The sequence below is a fragment of the Perognathus longimembris genome, chromosome 3 (genome assembly GCF_023159225.1).
Source record: "Perognathus longimembris pacificus isolate PPM17 chromosome 3, ASM2315922v1, whole genome shotgun sequence".
In the NCBI taxonomy this organism is placed as follows: domain Eukaryota; kingdom Metazoa; phylum Chordata; class Mammalia; order Rodentia; family Heteromyidae; genus Perognathus; species Perognathus longimembris.
The window spans coordinates 13,875,365-13,898,537 of record NC_063163.1 but is presented as its reverse complement, the minus strand read 5'-3'; positions in this window follow the sequence as shown (position 1 = coordinate 13,898,537).

The following is a 23,173-nucleotide window of genomic DNA, read 5'->3' as shown; positions in this document are numbered from 1 at the left end:
TTAATAGTTACAATTCCTGTTTTAGTCTGAAAATCAGTGCTTAATCAGGGATATTTTTTTAAATTATTTATTGTCAAAGTGATGTACAGAGGGGTTACAGTTTCATACATAAGGCAGTGAGTACATTTCTTGAGCCGACTTGAGAATTCTGTTATTAATTATTTAGAAATTGAATACGTCTTCAACAAGCTACTACGATCCATTCCTAAAAATCTTCCTATGGCTTATTAATGTAGAGATCTTATGTGCGTCACAAAATGTAACTTTTGCTACAAAAAATATGTTCATAAGACTGCATTTTGTAAAATATAGGAATAAACTAATTTTAAAAGATTTTCTTCTCACACCCACACTTCCCTTTAAGCGATCTGAAAATGAACAATGCTTTGTAAAAGGTTATTCTATAAAAACTATGTGCATACTTTATATTTCATTATCAATAAAATATATTTCATTATACTTTAGCGTTTTGTGGGTAGCATTTTTTACATTTTTCTTTCTTTGAAAGAAAAGAAATTTTTATCATTTGCTTTCTTTTAGAAGTTATTTACTACATAGTATTTTCAATAAAGAATTTCATTGTGCTCAGGAATTATATGCATAGGTGAAGCTACCTGACCTGTGTAAGACATTCCGCTGATCCTCTCTATGGTCTCCCAAGAGACTTCTCTAATTTTTAACACAATAGTGCACTAATGCACTATTCTAGACACCTTCCCATGTTTCCATTGGCATGTAACCATGATTATATTTATCTAACTTTTGTATAAACTCTGAAATATCATTTCATTTTGTGAGCTCTATCTTAGTACCTGACTCCCTTCAGTGAAGGTCATTTATTTAAGGGTACACTGAATATATTTCTAGTTATAAACTCTGTAAAAATATATATTTAAATGTCTACATCTGTGTATGCCTACATACATACAATTTAAGTGCATGCTAGTCAATATATTTTCTTCAAGTTACTGCAAGGTTATTATAAACTGATAATCATCCAGGTCTAAAATAATATCATTACCAGAACAACAACTACTACTACTACAACAACAACAACAAAAAAAAATCCTCAAAAATCTTCTGAGCCATGAAAGGTTCATACCATAAGTCATAGTACCCTCAGTTTCACATATTTGTGAATAAAGTCTGCTGGGTCAGTTAGATATAGAATTCGTTTTTTTTTCCAAAATGTCTCTAAAAGTCAGGTTTTACTCAATGAGTTTTACGCCGTGGTTTACTCAGTGAGTTTCATTTTTGAGGTAGCATGAAGTAACATGAGTATAGAAAATTCAATTAAGCTCTCAGAATAGAGATAGATAATTACTTTGCATGGCATATTTTCAGAATGTTATATGATATAGAAAATTGAAAGTGATCAATTCAAAATTTGCACTTGAAAGTTGAAATCACACCTGGGTAGCTCTCATTTCTCCACCCCTCACTGACTCTGTCTTCATTGTGTGTGCCCATGAGTAGTCAGGCTGAATGAAATCAGGAAGAATGTAACCGCTTATTTGAATACTTTACTATGTATTAAAAATAATTTATATTTTAAAGATGATTTTCATTATAATGGAATCTTTCCACTTCAAATTATTCCTTTAATATTGAAAATATTTAAGCAGGGCTGGGGATATAGCCTAGTGGCAAGAGTGCCTGCCTCGGATACACGAGGCCCTAGGTTCGATTCCCCAGCACCACATATACAGAAAAACGGCCAGAAGCAGCGGCGCTGTGGCTCAAGTGGCAGAGTGCTAGCCTTGAGCGGGAAGAAGCCAGGGACAGTGCTCAGGCCCTGAGTCCAAGGCCCAGGACTGGCCAAAAAAAAAAAAAAAAAAAAAAAGAAAATATTTAAGCAGTACTTAAACAACTCCTTACTAAAATCAAATGACAGTATCATAATTACCAAATGAATAAAGAAAAAAAAAGACCCTTGTATTTGTCTCTGTCAAACTACCTTTAAAAGAGTAGATGGACGGAGACAAAACTGTTTCATGGGTAACAGATCTTTTTAAATATTGACTTTTAATCTCTCTTTCACTGAATTTTAGCTCTATTATATAATGTCTCTCTGAGTACAAAGCAATGCTTTCAGTACAAGTTTCCATTCAGTACACAATTTTAAGAAAATTGCAGTTGATAAGTATCTTTGAACAGACATATTGCTATGTACGTCAAGAGAACTGTTATTCAATCTAAGTGGTTTTGATGTATTTGTGTTTCCATACCTGAATGTTGTACATTTGTGAATATAATAATCTCAGGATAGTTTTGCAACAGCAAAACACCATTAGACTGCAGGTCTTTCTATCCACTGCTGTGGTTCCAGCTTCTGTTCTTTGTTCTTATTTAACTGATACTAAGAATCTCTAATCAGTTTATTGAAATCCTGAGCAAACAGATGGAATATATACATATATACATACACATATACATATATATGCATAGATATACACCCTGTGAAATACACTTTCTAGGTAATGATATGACATAGTTCTTCATTGATTCATTATTTTATTAGTAGAAATCTACATGAAGAAATTACTCATGACCAAATGTTCAAACCCTATATTTGAAAGTACATTCTTTTCCAGATTTATACAGTATGTCATATTTTTGAAAGCACTGTTTTTAATTTTATTTTTATGACATTTGGGGCATGCATACACATCAAATACCACATTTGAAACAAGTAAAGTATTATTTAATAGAATATCTGCCATTTACTTCAAAAATAATAAATAAGCTACTAAAATTTTAGAAAACAAAAATTATTGACTTAAAATCTTTTTACATTAGATGCTGTGAAAACCAGTATAAGGGAAATTTAAATTCAAAGGATAAAAAATATTTTTGAAACTGTTTTAGTCCTTGACATTTTATAGGTGTTCTCATACATTTTGATAAAGATTTCAACTCATTGATGTATAGTTTGAAAATTTACTTATTTAAATCAGTGTTGTAAAATATGTTGTCATTAGAAATCTAGTACATATGAAATATAGATTCTCAAAATTTTGTATTTAATGATCATAGTCCTAAATAAAACCTTTTCAGATATTTAGTATAATAATTAATATTAAATATTATCATTGACTTATCCATCTTATTTCTTCCAAAATCTTGATACTGTCCTAAAGATAAAAAAGATTTAATAATAGAATTGTATGTCTTCGTAAACATTCATTTTATGCATTTATTTTTGAAATTTTGTCCATGGTAGAAATGAGGCTGGTTTCAGGAAAATCATAGTTGGTAGAACACAAACATATTCAGCAGACTGAATATGTGAAAAATTCAGAAAATGTGAGAGATTATCATAAGGAACCCCCTCCCGCAACTACTCCTATTTTCTGGAATTTGAGAATGTATTCCCCTAATAGTACATTTTAAACATACATGAAAGGTGATTTAAAAAAAAAATTTGCAAAAATAAAAATGATAGTGAATTTCTTTTGTTCAGTGCTATGAATATGATATAATTTAAGGAATGAACAAAGGTGAGTATTCATTTTAAGAAAAGAATAAATACTGAGAGCCCTAGCTGAGCTCCCTCCGACATCGCAGTTTTCTCACCCCATAGAAACTTTTACTCCTGGGCTGGGAATATGGCCTAGTGGCAAGAGTGCTTGCCTCATATACATGAGGCCCTGGGTTCGATTCCCCAGCACCACATATATAGAAAACGGCCAGAAGTGGTGCTGTGGCTCAAGTGGCAGAGTGCTAGCCTTGAGCAAAAAGAAGCCAGGGACAGTGCTCAGGCCCAGAGTCCAAGCTTCAGGACTGGCAAAAAAAAAAAAGAAAGAAAGAAACCTTTATTCCTAGAAAGACAGCCAGAGTAAGTTCTAACAGTACAGGGATTCTGGCCAGGAAGGAAAAATCGACTTTGCTGGTCTGAAAACACAGAGCTCCTGGCAGCGTCCCACCACCGCGCCAGTACCTGCGCCAGCACGCCTGGCACAGCAACCCGCACTCCACGCAGCTAAAGCACACAGCATAGACCAGCAAGAAATACTCCAGACGGTGGCTGAGCACGGATGACCAGAAATCGCAGAGAAAGCATGAGTACTCCACAAAAGATATTCTCACTCAGGCCCACAGAGCAGCTTCTGGAAGGCAGCCCTTCCCCCACCGCCAGAGCAAAGCGCCATCTTTGCCACTGGCATAGGGTCAGACCAGACTGGAACTAAAGCGGGCCTGGGGAAAGCGAGGAAAAAGGAGCCATCTTTGAAAAGGGCAAGAGGGACCAACCAGTGAGAGCCAGCTCCGTCTAGGAGAACACCCCCTGCCCAGGCAGGAGGCATAGCCAGAGGTGCCCCGCCCTGCCCGCCAGAATTTCTAAATTTATAGCAAAAGCCGCGAGCAGCTCCCAGCGGCAAGGAAACACCAGACGGGGGAACAAACAGTTCCTGAGACAGATAATGGTCCCATCATAGAGGAATCACAATTCCTAGCCAGAAACTGAGCTGAATTCCATAGACACCTCTGCCAGGTGGCTGCCCCACACAGGAGGGAAGAACCTCCCCCAGGTAAGCAACTCTCAGCCGGGTAAACCAGGCCTGAGGCACCCTGCCCTGCTGAGTACACAGCCTATTCAAAGCCAGGCTTTAAAGGCCACAGCCCCCCCCCCCACAGCAGACAGAGGAGCCATGGTTCCCAAGACTGCTCAAGTCCCCATCTACAGAGGACACCCAAGGCCTACCTGTAAGCTGTGTGAACCAGAGACCCAGGATTGCACCAACAGGGGAGAAGGGTCAGAACAGATCCACCCCCTACAAACTGAAAGCAAGTCAAACCAGCCAAGCAGCAAAATAGACTGCAGACCATCGCAAGGAAACCAGAGACTGGAGAAAGACCACCCAAACAAGGAGGACTCCTTTTTTTTTTCCTTTTCAAACACTTTTTAAACTTTTTTTAAATTTTTTTTTAAAATTTTTTCACTTCTGAAATGTCATTGGTTTTCTTGTTTTCCATTTTTACCTGTTTGTTTTATCAAGTTTTTTTTTTTTTGGTTGTTCTTTTTTCTAGTTTTTTTTTCCTTTTTATTTTTTATTTTTTTAATAATTTTACTCAGTTTTGTGCATCTGTCTTCCAGTATTTTTTCTTTATTTCTCTCTTTGCATTCTCTTTTTTTAAAATTACTTTCCTATGAATAACACCTCCACTCTTTTCTGCTAAGTCTCCATTGTTTATCATTTTAACTTTGTTCTTTCTATGGATACTACTCTTCTTCACATTTCCATATCACTGACACTAAACCAAAATCATCACCACCCCCCCAATACATTTTACTCTATTCTCTTTACTACCTCTAACTTTCCCTCCTGACTTACTGCCAGGACCTCCAGGTTCCATTGACTCCTGGTTATTGGATAGAGGGTATCCCAGCTTAATCCGAGTGAATCAAAGGGGTTCATAGAGAAAGCCAGTCCTAAAAGAACTTAATATAAGAACAAGAATTGCTCATAGGGTTGTAACAGTAAATAAGTAACTACTGAATACAAAGCCCAGGACCAGTTGTTATATTGAAATTGTATTTGTTAGGAACACCAAATATAATTTTATAGACAGGTTTACAAGTTATCTGTATATAATTGTGAACTTATAAGATTTGCACAACAGTGCTTGGTAAGGGCTGCTTTGGGTCTTAAACAGTGCTCACAGGTGCTTGTAGATTGCCAGTCCCAATCCAAATGGGCAGAAGAAACACAAGAAAGATGGCAAACAATGGAGTCTTTTCTCCCACTCAAAACAAGCAGGAAACAGAGCAGTCAATCAAAGACATAGAAGAGAACCCTCAAAATGCTCTACAAAGTCTACTGATAAACATGTTAAATGAAAAGTTTGAATCAATACAACAATCCTTCCATAAAGTAATAGATGATTTCATGGCCTCAATAAATAGAAAGATAAATGAAATTCAAGAGACAAATGAAAAGATAGCTACCCAGGTAAAAGATTTGAGAGACAGCAATCAAAACCAAATTAATGAAGTAAAGAAGTCCAGGCAAGACCTAAGAGATGACATGGAAATCATCAGGAAAGAACAGTCAGAAGGAAAAGAGATTCAAAATCAAGTAGCTAGCCTACAGTCCAGACTAACTGAAGCAGAGGATCGAATCTCAGGAGCTGAAGATTCCCTAGAATCGATGGAGAAAGATAAAAGTCAATACAAATCCAGTCCAATCAACAAAACAGATCGCTACAGGAGATTCAAGACATGATCAGGAAGCCCTATTTAAGGATAATAGGTATTGAGGAAAACTTGGAGAAAGAAGTTAATGGGATAGGCAACCTATTTAACAGAATATTAGCTGAGAACTTCCCAAATATCCAGAAGGATAGGCCTATACAGATACAAGAAGCATTTAGAACCCCAAATAGACCAGACCAAATAGGACATCCCACCGACACATTGTGATCAAAACAGGATCAGTAGAGTACAAGGAAAGAATCCTTAAAGCTGTTAGGGAGAAGAAAACAATCAAATATAAAGGAAAAGCAATCAGAATTACCCCAGATTTCTCAGCAGAGACCGTGAAAGCAAGGAGAGCCTAGAATGAGGTGTACAAAACACTAAATATAAATAACTACCAACCAAGAGTACTGTACCCAGCCAAACTCTCATTCATAGCCGTAGGTCAAATAAAAGTCTTCCACAGTAAGGAAAAACTGAATCAATATATCTCCACCAAACCAGATTTACAGAAAATCCTCAAAGATGTACTATACAGAGAAAATAATCAAGATCCCAATACAGACAGAGAAATGAACCTAAATAGTAAACATCAGATCAAGAAATGGGAAGACACAGCTTTTAACAAGATAGTGATAATGAAAGGAACAAACGATCATCTCTCAATCCTAACTCTCAACATTAATGGACTTAATTCTCCAATCAAACGACATAGGCTTATAAGTTGGATCAAAAATCAAGATCCATCTTTCTGCTGCCTCAAAGAGACACATCTATCTAGCAAAAGTAAACATCTTCTAAAAGTGAAAGGCTGGAATCAAACCTAGCAAGCAAATGGCCCCCATAAGCATCCTGGAGTTGCAATCCTAGTATCAGACAAAATTGACTTCAAATTTAAAAAGGTAAGAAGAGACAAAGAAGGTTACTACATACTAGTGAAGGGATGTCTCCTACAGGAAAATATAACCATATCTACACACCAAATGCAGGAGCACCCAACTTCATCAAAAAAACACTACTGATTCTAAAATCACTCACAGACCCAAACACATTGATAGTTAGGGACTTCAACAATCCACTATCACTTCTGGACAGATCAACATGCCAAAAACTGAACAAAGAAATCACAGAACTAAATAATTGCATAGACCAACTAGACATAACCGACATCTACAGAATATTCCACCCAGCAACAACAGAATACACATTCTTCTCAGCAGCACATGGAACATTCTCCAAAAGATCATATCTTAGGGCACAAAGAAAATCTGTACAAATTCAGAAGTATCAAAACCATTCCCTGCATTCTCTCAGACCACAATGGAATAAAATTAGAGCTCAATTCAAACAGCCACAACAGAAAATCCTACAATTCATGGAGACTAAACAACACACTGCTGAACCATCAGTGGATCATTGAAGAAACTAAAATGGAAATTCAAATGTTTATGGAATTCAACCAAGATGAGGACACAAAGTACCAGCTCCTTTGGGACACAGCAAAGGAAGTACTCAGAGGAAAATTTATATCTCTGAGTGCATACACCAACAAACTGGAGAAACAGCAACTCAATAATTTGGGGAAGCACATTAATTTCCTTGAAAGAGAACAACAAGCCAAACCCCAAGTCAATAGACGGAAGCAAATAATTAAAATCAAATCAGAATTAAATCAATTAGAGACGAAAAAAAACATCAAAAGAATCAGCAAAACAAAGACTTGGTTCTTTGAAAAAATCAACAAGATAGACAGAACCCTGGCAAACCTGACCAAAAAACGAAGGCAGCACACTCAAATAAACAAGATAAGAGATGAAACAGGTAACATTACCACAGAAATAACTGAAATTCAGAAAATAATAAGGGACTAATTTGCAAACCTTTATGCCAACAAATTTGAGAACTTGGAAGAAATGGATGATTTCCTAGAAAAAATTCATATCCCCAAACTCAACCATGAAGATTTAAACCTTCTAAACAGACCCATATCCAGTATTGAAATAGAAATGGCAATAAATGATCTCCCATCCAAGAAAAGCCCAGGTCCAGACAGATTCACTGCAGAATTCTACAAGGCCTTCAAAACAGAACTCACACCAATATTTCTCAAACTCTTCAATGTAATTGAAAGAGAACGTTCACTACCAGACACATTCTATGACGCCAGTATAACCCTCATCCCAAAACCAGGCAGGGACTCATCATGGAAAGAGGACTATAGACCGATTTTCCTGATGAACATAGACATAAAAATTCTCAACAAAATTCTGGCCAATCGATTTCAACAGGTCATCAAAAAATCATACACCATGATCAAACTGGATTCATCCCAGGGATGCAAAGTTGGATTAATATACACAAGTAAATTAATGTAATCCACCACATCAATTGGAGCAAGGTAAAGAACCACATGCTTTTATCTCTGCATGCAGAAAAAAGCATTTGATAAAATCCAGCACCCATTTTTGCTAAAAGCCCTGGAAAAACTGGGATTGCAGTGAACACTCCTGAATATAATCAAGGCAGTTTATGACATACCAACAGAAAGCATAACTCTAAATGGTGAAAAACTAAAGCCATTCCCATTAAAATCAGGAACAAGGCAGGGATGTCCACTCTCTCCCCTGCTCTTCAACATAGTACTAGAATTACTAGCCAGAACAATTAGGCAAGAAGAAAATATAAAGGGGATCCAAATAGGAAAAGATGAAGCTAAACTTTCTCTCTTCACAGATGACATGATCCTATACCTAAAGAACCCCATAGACTCTACCCCCAAGCTGATACAAAACTTTGGCAAAGTTGCAGGATATAAAATAAACCCTCAAAAATCAACTGCCTTTCTCTATGCTAACGACCTGAAGACCGAGGCTGAAATCAGGAAAGCAACTCCTTTTGCAATAGCCCCCAAAACATAAAATATCTAAGAATAACCTTAACCAAAGAAGTGAAAGACCTGTTTAATGAGAACTTTAAAAGCTTGGAAAACGAAATTAAGTCAGAACTAAGGAAATGGAAAAACCTCCCATGCTCCTGGATTGGGAGGATTAATATAATCAAAATGGCAATATTGCCAAAGGCTATCTAGAAATTCAATGCAATACCCATCAATATCCCAACACCATTTTTTAATGAAATAGAGGAAGCAATCGAGAAATTCATATGGAACAATAAAAGACCTAGAACAGCAAAAACAATCCTAAGCAGAAAGAACAGTGCTGGAGGAATTACAATACCCAACTTCAGGCTGTATTATAAAACTATAGTAATAAAAACAGCATGTTATTGGCACTAGAACAGGCCTGAAGAACAATGGAACAGAATTGAAGACCCAGAAATGAACCCATAGAACTACACCTACTTAATCTTTGATAAAGGAGCTAAAACAATAGTCTGGAAGAAAGATAGCCTCTTTAACAAGTGGTGCTGGCAAAACTGGCTCAACACTTGCAACAAACTAAAACTAGATCCTTATAGATCACCCTGCACCAAAATCAATTCCAAATGGATTAAAGACCTCGAAATCAAAACAGAAACCCTGAAAACACTAAAGGAAGGAGTAGGAGAAACACTTGGGCTCCTTGGCGCAGGAAGGAACTTCCTTAACAAAGACCCAGAAAGGCTACCAATCAAAGAAAGGATGGACAAATGGGACTGCATCAAAGTGCAGAGCTTCTGCATGGCAAATGACATAGCTCGCAAGATAAAGAGAAAGCCCACAGATTGGGAGAAGAACTTTACCGGCCATTCAGCGGACAAAGGCCTCATATCTAAAATATATGCAGAACTGAAAAAATTACCTTCCTCCGAAACAAAACCACAAAGAAGCTATAGCCCCCTCATCAAGTGGGCTAAAGATTTACAAAGAGACTTCTCTGATGAGGAAATGAAAATGGCCAAGAGACATATGAAAAAGTGCTCTACATCACTGGCCACAAAAGAAATACAAATCAAAATTGAGATTCCATCTCACCCCAGTAAAAATGTCCTATATAAAGAAAACCAACAATAACAATTGTTGGAGGGATGTGGCCAAAAGGGAACCGTTCTTCAATGTTGGTGGGACTATAAACTGGTTCAGCCACTCTGGCAAGCAGTATGGGGATTCCTCAGAAGGCTAAATATAGAACTCCCCTATGACCCAGTAACCCCACTTTTGGGTATTTATCAAAAAAAACACAAACAAAATCACAGTAATGCCACCAACACAACAATGTTCATCACAGCGCAATTTGTCATAGCTAGAATCTGGAACCAACCCAGATGCCCCTCAGTAGACAAATGGATCAGGAAAATGTGGTATATATACACAATGGAATTTTATGCCTCTCTCAGAAAGAATAACATTGCCCCATTTGTAAGGAAATGGAAGGACTTGGAAAAAATTATACTAAGTGAAGTGAGCCAGACCCAAAGAACCATGGACTCTATGGTCTCCCTTATTGGGAATAATTAGCACAGGTTTAGGCAAGTCACAGCAGAGGATCACAAGAGCCCAATAGCTATACCCTTATGATCACATAAGATGATGCTAAATGAAATGAACTCCATGTTATGGAAACGATGTTATATCACAGTTGTTACTACTTTCAACATCCCATGTGTATATGTAGCTTCTACTATTGATGATGTTCTTGTATCACCTTCCTGTGGTTGTATCTACACTATCTCTGTAATCTTATCTGAGTATATTGGTAACCGTCTATACTGGTATTAGAACTAGCAATTTGAAAGGGAATACCAAAATCGAGAGACACAGGGTAAAAAAAGACAAACAACTTCAAAGGCAATACTTGCAAAACTGTTTGGTGTAAGTGAACTGAACACCTCATGGGGGAAAAGGGAAAAGGGGAGGAGGGGGGAATGAGGGACAAGGTAACAAACAGTACAAGAAATGTATCCAATGCCTAACATATGAAACTGTAACCTCTCTGTACATCAGTTTGATAATAAAAAATTAAAAAAATAAAGAATAAATACTGAAGTAACAGAATTATAAGAGCATATGAAAATGATGCCTATGATTTAGGCAGCTAAAGATTTTGAGTGCTATCTTGAGACCATTGAAAAGAGAAAGCATCTTTGAGATAAATCCAGCAACATGAACTGTGCAGGTTCTATTTCATCCCAAATTTATTGTAGCGTTAATCTTCTCAAGATTATTCTGTTATTTTGTTGACCATGGGTTATAGTTAAGTGAGAAAAGACACGGGCAGATAAACTCAGAGGTTAACATAATCATATAGAAAATGTGTGCTTAGCATGGAATAACAATAATGGAAAAGAAAAGTAGATGGATGTGATAAATAGTATGATGTAGAAAGAGTAATGTTTAGTGGTTGATGAAGTATGGGAAGGAATCAGCTCATGAGGACAACTCCAACTAATGAAATAATTAATGATTGAGGACAGTGTACATTAAAGGAAATGGGGGAAGGGAAAGTAAAAATAAGGATGATCACATATTCAAATGTGAGCAAGTTGTATAAGATGCCTGAAAATTAACTACTTCACGATGCTAAATAGATTGTCCAATATATGTGATTAGAGCTCAATAACAAAGACTCAGTTGGTGTTATGAATTTGGATTTGTTGAGAGTCAGCTATGTTTTTGTTTGACTTTTCTTATGAGGAGAAGCAACTTCCTACATGGGTAAGTATAGTTTGAGAAATAAAGTGCATGAGATAAAAGCAAGAAGAGCTTTTGCACCTAAAGTTTCAAGTAAAATCAACAATCCAATCAGAAAGATCTGGAGAAATAAATAATGTAGAGCAATTAAGAAACTGAATTGTTTCCTGATACAGAACGTAATCGATAGATCTAGTTCTTCATTTGATATGATCAAAATCATTGGTGAGTAGAGAAAAGCAATAACATTGACTTTGTTGATATAGAAATATGCTGAACTTTAGAGCACAGAAAATGTTAAAAAAAAATGAAAAAGACAACCTGAAATGAAATACGTATGATCATAAAGAAATATGGTAGAAAAAGAACCGAATTATGATTAAATAGATATGCCAAAGAGAAAAATCTTGAGGATACTATTATGCAAGGCATATTTGTTAACACACACATATATTTCTGTGTTTAAAAGGGGAAAAATGGATGGGAGAATATACGGATAAACCAAATAGCACATTGTGAGCAAGTTTTATGAAAATGTACTGCCATCAGGAGAGGAATTGACAAAAGAGATATAATGATGATGAATGTATATATTTAGCATTTTAGACTGCTCTCATGTTTTCCATGTAAAAACACAACTCTCTTCATCATGGGTGGAATACACAAACTATTGGACATGCTAATGAAAGAGATCATGCTGAAGTCAGGAGGAAATCAGGAGAGAAGATATGAAGAATTGATATGAAAAGAGAATACTAATAAAATTTGTTTCATGAATTTCCCTTTAGCTATGCCAGAGGGAATAGATTTGAGATCACAAATCAAGAAGTAAACTAAGTTAAGAATACTTATTTCTATAAAGCTTATTGTGCTGCTTTTATTTTTATTCTCCCAACCCCCAACAACAATGGTCCTTATGTAGAGGTCCAGACTCCTCCCTCCTTACAACCACATGTCTCTCATTCTTTTTGATGAGGAAATGTAATGAAAGGCTAGGCTCTATAGGGCACTGTCTCATGTCTGAGGGATGGTGATATTTTCAATGTTTTTTTGGGGGATCTCTCTTTTCTCCTAAGAGCTTAATAGTTTGGAATGTTTTTCTAATTCACTTCTCACCTACCACATGCTATGCTTCCTCAGTACCAGCTACTGAGGTCAGCACCTAGTATTAAGCAATGGACAAGATTTCTCCTTTGGATATTTTTTTTTCATTACACCATTCAAAGATAAACATTCCTCAAGCTTCATGAAAGAGTGTTCCTAATCACTTATTTTGTTTCAACTGTGAATTGTGCAAGTGAGATTACAAGAATTAAGTAGATAAGTCCTACCTCCTACAGGAAGAAAGTGAGGTTATATTTCAACTGGGCATGAATCTAAGCTCATCAATATTGGTAGTTTTAAGGCATCAAAAGTGAAATAGCAAATAATCCCATTTATTTTGCTCTTGAAAAACAAAGCATAGAAAACCAATGCACATTAAGTTTCTCATCTACCAGGGCATTTTTTTTTAATTTTCCATCAAGCTTTCAATGAAAAACCTCATAAAATAATAGTTTCTCATCACTGTACACTTAGATTACACACTTCTAAATGGGGAGATCTGTGATCAATCACCTTTCCATGGCAATGGAGAGATGTATTTTTGCAGCTCTGACAGGAATTTATCCAAACACTATAGGGATGTGAACTCAATGGGACAAGTGACAGCAGTGGAAATGAGAACAGGAGTGGGATCTTGGTGTTCCTCCCTAAATTTGGAAAGGGTATAAAGTAAGACATGATTCTTCTTCCAATCCCAATTCAACAAAATAGCTGCACTCTGGTCATTCCCTTTCCCCTGCAGGTATTTAATAATGGGCCACAGCCAACGTAGGGTTTCTACAGGTAAAGAGGAAGCAAGGGATCAGTGACGCTTCCTCAGCAACTGGCTGCTCTGGTCCTGCCAAATGAAGGGGGTTTGTGTGAACCCCGCATGCCTTAATTGAAGTCTTTTGTACACCATTTTTTAAATCAATAAATTAAGTCAATAGATAGCAAGGTGAGGAATGGGGAGCTGAGCAGGGTGACTGAAGCTGGGTAACATAGGAAAGCGGTCTTGGGCAACCTCAGCTCTTAGAGTCCCCACCCATACCACCTAGCAGGTCAGACTGAGATGGAGAGAGGTCTTTCTCCATCCCCTCATTTCTGGCATCCTTTTCTTGGCTTCAGTAATACAGACCCCCTATAGGACTGAAGTATAAAACCTTGATTCTTTCAGTGTGTCTTTGGTAGTGCTAAACCTCTCATCTGCCCCCCTCAGGTTGAGCTTTTATGCTCCAGGCCTGGAAGTGGGACACAATGTTTGCTTGCTCAAGCCCTGCTTCAGGGCCACCCTCCACCTCCCCCCTTCCCTCAGGATAGCTGGAAGCAGCCCTGATCACATCCCTGCACAGGGCCCTGAGGTCCAGTGAATACTGGCCCATCCTGGATATTTTTATGTATCCATGGCAACCCGTTTTTATTCTTATTTTATTCATTATTTCTAGCTTCTAAGTGCATGTTGCTAAGCAGTTTGTATTACTGTACTGGATAATTTTATCAAAATGGTTACATCTATTTCAGATTCTCATTTTATTATGTACAAATTTGGTCAACTTCTGAAAGAAAATTACCAAAAGCCCTAACTTTTTATTTTATTGTATTCCTTTTTTATTATGCACTTCATCCTCGAGGTTTGCGCTCTGAACTTCCCAGCCCCAGAGAGGATCTGGGCCCTGTGCTTCAAAAAGCAAACCAACCCCCTGGCCAGGCTGGGTGGTGCAGGCCTGTGATCCCAGCACTTGGGAGGCAGGAACAGTGGTGCTCTGGAGGACCAAGGTCAGTCTTGGACACACTGTGAGCTCAAGGCCAACGCTGAGTCCCCATGATGGTCACTTGCTCTGTATGGCTCAACTCAACCTCTGCTTCTGCGCATGCCTGAGCTAACAGTACACCTTGATGGCCCCAGGCCTTGCTACCTGCCCTCATTCTTCAGCCTCCCAGCAGGCCTGGTGATCTCCTGGCTTGCCCTTCCCCATAGCCACTGGTATCCTCAGCACCTGGCTCTCCAGCCTTTGGGCCCCACCCACCCACGAGTGCCTCTGCAACCGTGCTCCCACTGGGACCCAGAACCTCCTTCCGGCTCTCTCAGGTTCTGTGTCAGGTTCCATGGTCCAGCCTCGGAATGAACCATGCAGCAGGGACGAATTAACTGGAGGGATGTCAAGGCTCATTGGCACACGCACTGGGAGTCACTCAGAAATGAACCCTGGGGTTAACAACCCAAGGCAGGGAGCAGGGAAGAAGACAAAAAGGAGGGAGGGAAGAAGCAGTCCGGGCCTCCAAAACACAGAAACAAACAAACAAAAAAAAATAGACAAAGTTTCAATGAGGAGGTATGATAGGTCAAATACAATCTCAAATATTTTCACTCTCTTCTTGATATTATTTGTAAAAGTCCAATAAGATTTCAAATGTCTTCCCTTCCTCTCTCCTTCCCGCTCTCCTTTCCCTCTTCTCTCCTCCCTCTCCCTCCCCCTCCTCCTCCCCTCCCTTCCTCCCTTCCCTTCCCCATTCTTTCCCTCCCTCCTCCCTCTCTCCTCCCCCTTCCCTCCCTCCCTCCTTCTCTCCATTTTTTTTGTGCTAGTCAGCCCTTAAAATTTTAAGGGGCACATTTTTGTCTTCTGGAGGGCTTCACTTTATTAAAATGTGATACAGAACATTTACTGGAGAAAGGTAGGAAACTTAGAGATGACTATGTATGGGTAGAAAACCCAACACACATCTTAGAACCAAATAAATAGAGAATGTTATTTCAGGAACTGATGGACCTTTTCGGTATGCTTATTTTTCCTACTCAGCTTTAAAAGTGCCAATAATCTGCAAAACAAACAAACAAACAGGGAAATCCACAGAGAAAGCGATATGCTCTTGCCAGAATGCATCAACAGAGAATCTCTTGTCTGCCAGTCATTTTCTAAGCCTTTCTATGTCGATCTGTCTATCTCTTTGTCTGTATTTGTTTATTTGTTTGTTTATTTAACAGAAAAACTCTCTGTAACGTGAAACAGCAGTGGGTCTTTTTTGGAGAAAGAGGTTAAAAATGGCTCTTGAGATTGTGAGAGGAACATGAAACTCCACTTCATGAGGAATGAAATGTATCTCTTATTTTTTCTAAGTAATACTTTCCACAATAAAACATTCCAGGAAATCATAATTGCTCTTTAAACAAAACAACTACTCCATAATTTTTAACTGCAGAACTCAGAACTATCTCAATATAATGAAAGTTAGTCAATTCTTTTTGACATATTATTGGATTTAAAAAGCACTATCAATTATAAAAATAAAAGACTTTCTGCATCTCGATTATAATTCCTTAATTTTTCCAGGGCATAATATCTTGGGTTCAAATACAAGCCCTTCTGTTTTCTACATTTTAAACTACTTTGGGAATATAATGTAAATTCCATCTCTAAAGAAATATCTTCATCACTAAACTGGATATAATGCTAGCAAATAATGCTTCTGAGCATGAATTAAACTAGTGTACATCAGGAGCATGGAGAATCATGATGAGAAAAATATGTATACGTTGTCAGCACAAATATGATCTTTTTTATGATTTCTGTAATCAAACTCATTTCTGTGTATAATTGCTATCCTCTTAGGAAACTTACAAGGTACAAGTGCATCTGGAGTCAAAATCAGAAGTTTCCTGCATTTTCCTCTTAAAGAAGATGAAATTTCTAATCAGTGAAAAATCCTATTTTTGAGTAGAATTTTAAGTAAATTGAATTCTTCCTTTGCAGAAAGTACATTGAATTGACGTAATTTGATTTTGAATGTCCTAATATATTTGTCTTGTTTACAGAGTGTTTACCCATGACGTACATCAGATTTGGTGACAGTAATGCAATAGTTTCATTCTTCAAGATTTGAAACACACACATAGTGAAGACAGGCAGTGCATTAGGAATCTAGGGACAGAATTTGAAGCTAAATAGTAATTGAACAAGATGGGTTGCCTGGAAACTGCAGTGAGCACTGCTTTGTTTCAAGTGAAGGTAATTCAAATAATGCATTAAAAGAGTAGAACTTTTTAAAAATTTGAACAATACAATTGATGATAGTTTAAATAAGCTGTGACATATAAGTTAAATCAGTGCATTTCAATCATGCAGATGGTTCACCAAGATAACCCACAAGCACTGAGAGGTTTATACTGAGGTTGGCTATCTACTTTATAGGGTTTCAGGTTATACAAACAAAAACTGGACTCAGATTAAAGGTAATGAAATATTCCCTCTATGAATAATCATGTTTAAAAAAAAGCCTGAACTTAATCAGTACTGTCATGCAACATTGAATTTCTCTGCATGGGACTTGCTGGGTAATAGCTGTTGGGTGACATTTGCAATTGAATGCAGTTATTAAGCCATGTACGATGCTAATTTGTTACCTGGCCAGGGGAGAGTCCTTTCACTCCTACTCAACTTCAAAATGTGATGACCCTGAAAGTTAATGAAAATAAAGAACTCCAGAGAGAGAGAGAGAGAGAGAGAGAGAGAGTGAAAGAGAGAGAGAGAGAGAGTGAAAGAGAGAGAGAGAGAGAGAGACAGAGACAGAGAAACCACTGTGCAGTGGCAATGTCTACTTAATTTTTGTTTTGCTGGGCCATGAAATTCACATGATTACAGACAAGGCCTCTGAATGATGAGGTGCACATATTCCTAGAAAATATTCTTTCCTGAAGCCTTTCCTATGCTCCAAAACACTTTTTCCAAGTTGGAAAATAATTGATCTGTACAAGCAGCAATTTTGAAGGCCCAGCTATTTTTAGAAACTTGTTCTTGACCAAACTATAATATTTTCATAAGCTTCTGATTTATGTATAACTTGTTAGAATTTGGTAACAATGTCATTTTTTTCTTATTTATTGCCAAAGTGAGGTACAGAGAGGTTACAGCTTCATACGTTAGGCACTGGATGCATTTCTTGTACTGTTTGTTACCTCCTCCCTCATTCTCCCCTCCCCCCCGCCCCCTTCAACGTCATTTTTAAAGATTGCTTTTATCAATTATGACTGTAACTAAAGTAAAAATATTTATTGAATCTTATTAGGGCCAGATTGATTACTCTATTTTGAGTTTTAAAAGTTCATAATATACTGATAAGTGAGTCATAAATAAAGCTGATTCTACTTGCATAAATTATTAATAACTAAAGCCATAAATTCACAAAGACCTTCTCATAACTTTGGTGTTGATATGGGTACCAGAGTATCTTGAATTTTTTTCTATAATTGATAAAGCAATAGAGTTCAAAATACATATATAAGATGTTAAAAGTTTTAACTCTGGACTAAAATTAGTGCTTGAATAAAAGTGATAATTAGTTCTCTAAATGTTAATAGAAATGTAAGGCTCTAACTGTAGAGCCAGAGTGAAGGACCAGAGTAACTCCATATTGTACTAAGACTCCATTCTGTACCTGGTTGACCTTACTGTAAGCTCTAAAGACCATAAAACGCCCTGGGACAGAGAGCTTTCAGAAAAACCATAAACACCCATAAAAGTGACCGGCAGAGAAGCAAAACAAGTTTTGGAGTTACTCCAGCACTCCCCCACCCAGGTGAGATTTCCAGTATCTAATCAAAACCCTGCAGCTGTGCACATATCCCCCTTGCTACACCCCTATGGCTTAACCAATCCTGTAACACTTACTTAAAGTTGTTTGTTCAATGCTATAAAACCTGTGCTAAATCTATGCTCAGGGCCTCTTAGCGTCACCAGAGAGAGCGCTGAGTGTGCAGAGGACCGAGCTAGCTCGAAATAAATGCCCTTTTTGCTGCTTGCATTGGTCTTGGTCTCTGGAGGTCTTTCGGGGGATCCAAACTCGAGCATTTCACAGCGACAGGTATCTTTAAAGTAACACTTAAATCCTGATACATATACTATACTAAATGAATTTTTAACTATGTTTTTAATGTTGGCTCAGGTCAGTCTAGTATCAAGCTCTAAAGAAGGACAGTAAATTTCTACTCCAACCTCCCTTCTTCTTCATAATTCAGCAATGTGGTGTGAGTTACACTCTTTTTTAATTGGGAATCCTTAGTTACATTCTTTTCTAAATTTTCCCAATGGAAAACGTCACCAAATCCTAAAGATCTTATTCTAGTCACATGCTTTCTTTACTTCTAGTTTTCTCTTTCTTATGATAAAGAAATGCTAGAATGCAAATATTAAAAACTAAAAGAAAAACTGTTTTAAAGACTTGTGATAGAGTTAAAAATATGGCAATCAGAAAGAATGAGTGGGGGCTGGGACTATGGTCTAGTGGCAAGAGAGCTTGACTTATATACATGAAGACCAGGGATCGATTCCCCAGCACCACATATATAGAAAACGGCCAGAAGTGGCGCTGTGGCTCAAGTGGCAGAGTGCTAGCCTTGAGCAAAAAGAAACCAGGGACAGTGCTCAGACCCTGAGTCCAAGGCCCAGGACTGGCAAAAAAAAAAAAAAAAGAATGAGTGAATTTCATGTAAAGGGAGTCATTTATGAATATTAGATTTCAAAGGAATAATTCCCTATCCTTGACAAAGATATTCCTCTACTTAGATATAAAATTGGCATTAGGGGGAGAGAAAATTTCCATCTCAAATGAGAATTGCAAGTACAAGAAATGAGCTGAAGTAAAGGAGATCAAGTACTTAGAGGCTGCAGGAAGTCAGTATGAAATTTAGTCACATTGAAGAAAACATTGGGGACATCTTGATCACAGGTTCATATCTCCCATCCCTGAATGATAGTGACCCCAGTTTCCCAACACTGTGTGTTAGTGGCCCAGTTGTACCCTTGGCTGGCTTCTGAAACACTCCCTCCTCCATCAATATCATTACATTGCTCCATTAAAAACTCCTGATATGACTATATTGAAAATATAAAATATGAGTCTATGTGTTCATGTCATATCACACCTCATAATACTCCTCACTGTCCTCTAAAAAATACATCTCCAGGGCTGGGGATATGGTCTAGTGGCAAGAGTGCTTGCCTCATATACATGAGGCCCTGGGTTCAATTCCCCAGCACCACATATACAGAAAATGGCCAGAAGTGGCGCTGTGGCAGAGTGCTAGCCTTGAGCAAAAAGAGGCCAGGGACAGTGCTCAGGCCCTGAGTCCAAGCCCCAGAACTGGCCAAAAAAAAAAAAAAAAAAAAAACTCCCATATTTATCTGTATACATTCTACTCCATTCTGAATGGAGCTCTTTTTTAGAGCTTCAAGGCAGATTTAGATTTCATCTACTTAAGGAAACCCATGTCCTCCCTTCTGATTCAAACTCTCCGTTACCTGGTCTTTCATAGCTGGTACATTTTCTGGTAAGATGTGTCCTCACTAGAATGTTCTTTCATTCTTTATTCATTACCTCCTAACCTCATCCTTTCATATATAGCACTACTAATCATTCAGCTTAAATTTTAGTACTAATCAATGCATGTAATAGGTATTTGCTCAGTGAAAATTTGCGTCATGTTTTCTGATATTTAATTTTAATATAAAAGGATAAGTTAATGTGATAACTTATTTTTAGAAAAAAGAAACAAATTTAATAAATTCACTATTAAAGCATATCCCATAAAAGCAATAAGCCTCTTGGATGGATGAATAGGGAGAGAAAGCTCATGTTTTGGAGATTCTAATTTTGAGCCTATCGAAACAGTCATTTAGAAGGCAGGGACATATGTGAGTTGAACGTTGGCAGCAGAACCTTTACAACTTCCCAGAGCGTGAAGCACATTTGGATTTGCTGAAGTTACACACAAAGTTATGCAGGCCAATTTCTGATATGAGCATCAGAGAAGCAGGAATTACCGCAGCACAGAGATGGTGGGGGGAGTGGAGTTCTTTCTACAAGTGAGAAGTAATTGAGTATTCTCAGAGCATAAAATGTGAATATATGTTGTGAGAGGATGAAAAGAGGGAGAACAAAAAAGATAAGGCTGAACTAATTAGTCAGGGAAAGTCCACAAGGAGTTGCAATGCCATCAAGGCAATTTAGAATTCATCCTGTTGTGGTGAGAGGCTGAAACTCCCATGCTTATTTGACTTGTTCAAGGTCACAGAGCTGTTGAATGGGGGCGGGGGAACCATAATCTGAACATAACTTGATTTTTAACTAGTGTTTTCTTTTCCTTCACAGTATGTTATAATCAGCATTTAATTAATATTGAGCCCTGAAATTACAATAAGTTTTAACTAAGCTTGTTTCACATTTCAAGCAGAGGCTGATTAATTAAACAGTTTAGTCAAGATGATGGCAGAGTCCTTTCGAATTAAAGGTCAACATTAGGTAGATTTTACTGTAGTTTTTGTTTCTTTTAATAAACAATATGTTTATATTTTTGACAAAAAGGCCCCAGTATACCACACAAATCTTATTTATAAATTTCTTGCCATTATCAAGCCTAATGTAATATTTGAATCTGCTAGCAATGAACTAATTGAAAAGACATGTTTTTAAAAATGATAAAATGTAAAATACCAGCACATAATACGGAAAGAGGCAATGCATTTGCTTTACTTCAGACAGGAAAAAATTGTGAGACAGTAGCCCTACAACTAAATAAAGTGAGCAACAGTGTTGTCAAGTAAAGTAAAATGTGCTATTTAGTGACATGTCATGCTTTCCAAGAGGAATGGCAGTGAATACACTACAAATAAAAATCAACATACATATATAAATAAACACATACATATAATATACATGTGAACTTAATTACTTATGCAAAAATTAAACTAATCTGAGAGAAGAGCCTAAATGAAGTTGTAACGCTATTACTTGAAAGCAGTTAATGCTCAGAGAATTTATAGTGTGCATGTTTTCCTGTATCATCAGAATGATCAACTTGCTGCTGAAAGCTTTGAAATTGTTTTCAGTTTTTTCCTTCTAGGGACATGGAGAGATGTTAGGGAGTAGTAAGATAATTATAATAGAATTTTTTCCCTCGTGGGCTAACAATTCACGTTAGAAAACTTTTTCTTCATTAGTAATCAACAGTAGATATTTTGATCAAAATAATATGAATAATAATTCACAGCAGGAATCATCCTCTTTTAAAAATTAAACCACTAATGTATTTTGTTATTCAGACCAAAGGTACTTTTATTAGGGAGGACTTCTCATAAACTTTGAGTCATATTTGAAGGAATCAAAACTTTCTGGCAAGATATTTTTAACCAATTAATTTGAGATTTTTATATCATCAGAATACTATGAAAAATTATACTGTATTTTTCATACTTCTACATGTGTTCTATAAGAACACAAGTGATTTTATCAGCTGAAGCATGATTACTTTAAATATTTACTCATCTTAGTCATTTAAAAATGTTGAATCTATCATATATTTTACAATAAGCTCATATTAATAGCGATTGTAAATAATTCATGAATAGCTTTACTTAAAAGGGTAGTGGAATTTTACTGCTTATTTACTTCTAAAGTGTTCATGGTAAAAATAAAAATGAAGCCCTCTACCCTAAAACTCTAGTCCCAGAAATTTTCTTCTAATATTAAAAATATTTCTAGGTCTATTTGATTTTCTCTTTAATAACCCTTATTCAGGAAGAAGGATAATATGTGTTTCTACCCAGAACAAATTCTATCCTTTCATTTCTCATTTTCCTCTCTGTGTTAGATATGGCAGTAACTACTATTTCATACTTTATAAAAGATCTATTAAAATTTGGCCACTTGAACATCAATCTTTGTTGAATTTCCTCCTTTTCTCTATGGCTTCTTTCCATTCATCCTTCTGAGAATTGGTGTTGAAGCTACCAACAGTGTTCCTGAGAATTTCATCTTTAGTTGCCTTTGTATCTGTGTTCCTTCCCTGCTAGATTACCACAATCACATACAGTATTTCCCTAACTAAATAACAGAAATTCTGAAACTAAGCTGCTGGCTCTTTACACATTCATCGGTTGCTCTACATCTTCCATAGTCAACTCAAAATCTTCTATTCTCAAATGTGCTCTGATTTGGAACTCTCAACATGAGAAAAAGAAATAATTCAGTTACCCAAACCACAAATGTAATCCTTAACAGCCATGATTTCTTCTTTCTGTTAATCCCCTAATACAAAAAGTATAACAAACTATTGCAATTGTGATTATGAATTACAATTTTGTCAGTAGCATTATTTACTCACAAAGTTTTGGGTTCCAGCCTCTTAAATTTTTCCAGATAGAGGACTGATGATATTTTCCTAAGTAGCCTTCCTCACTCTCCCGTTTAACTCCATCTAATCTCTGTTCATACTA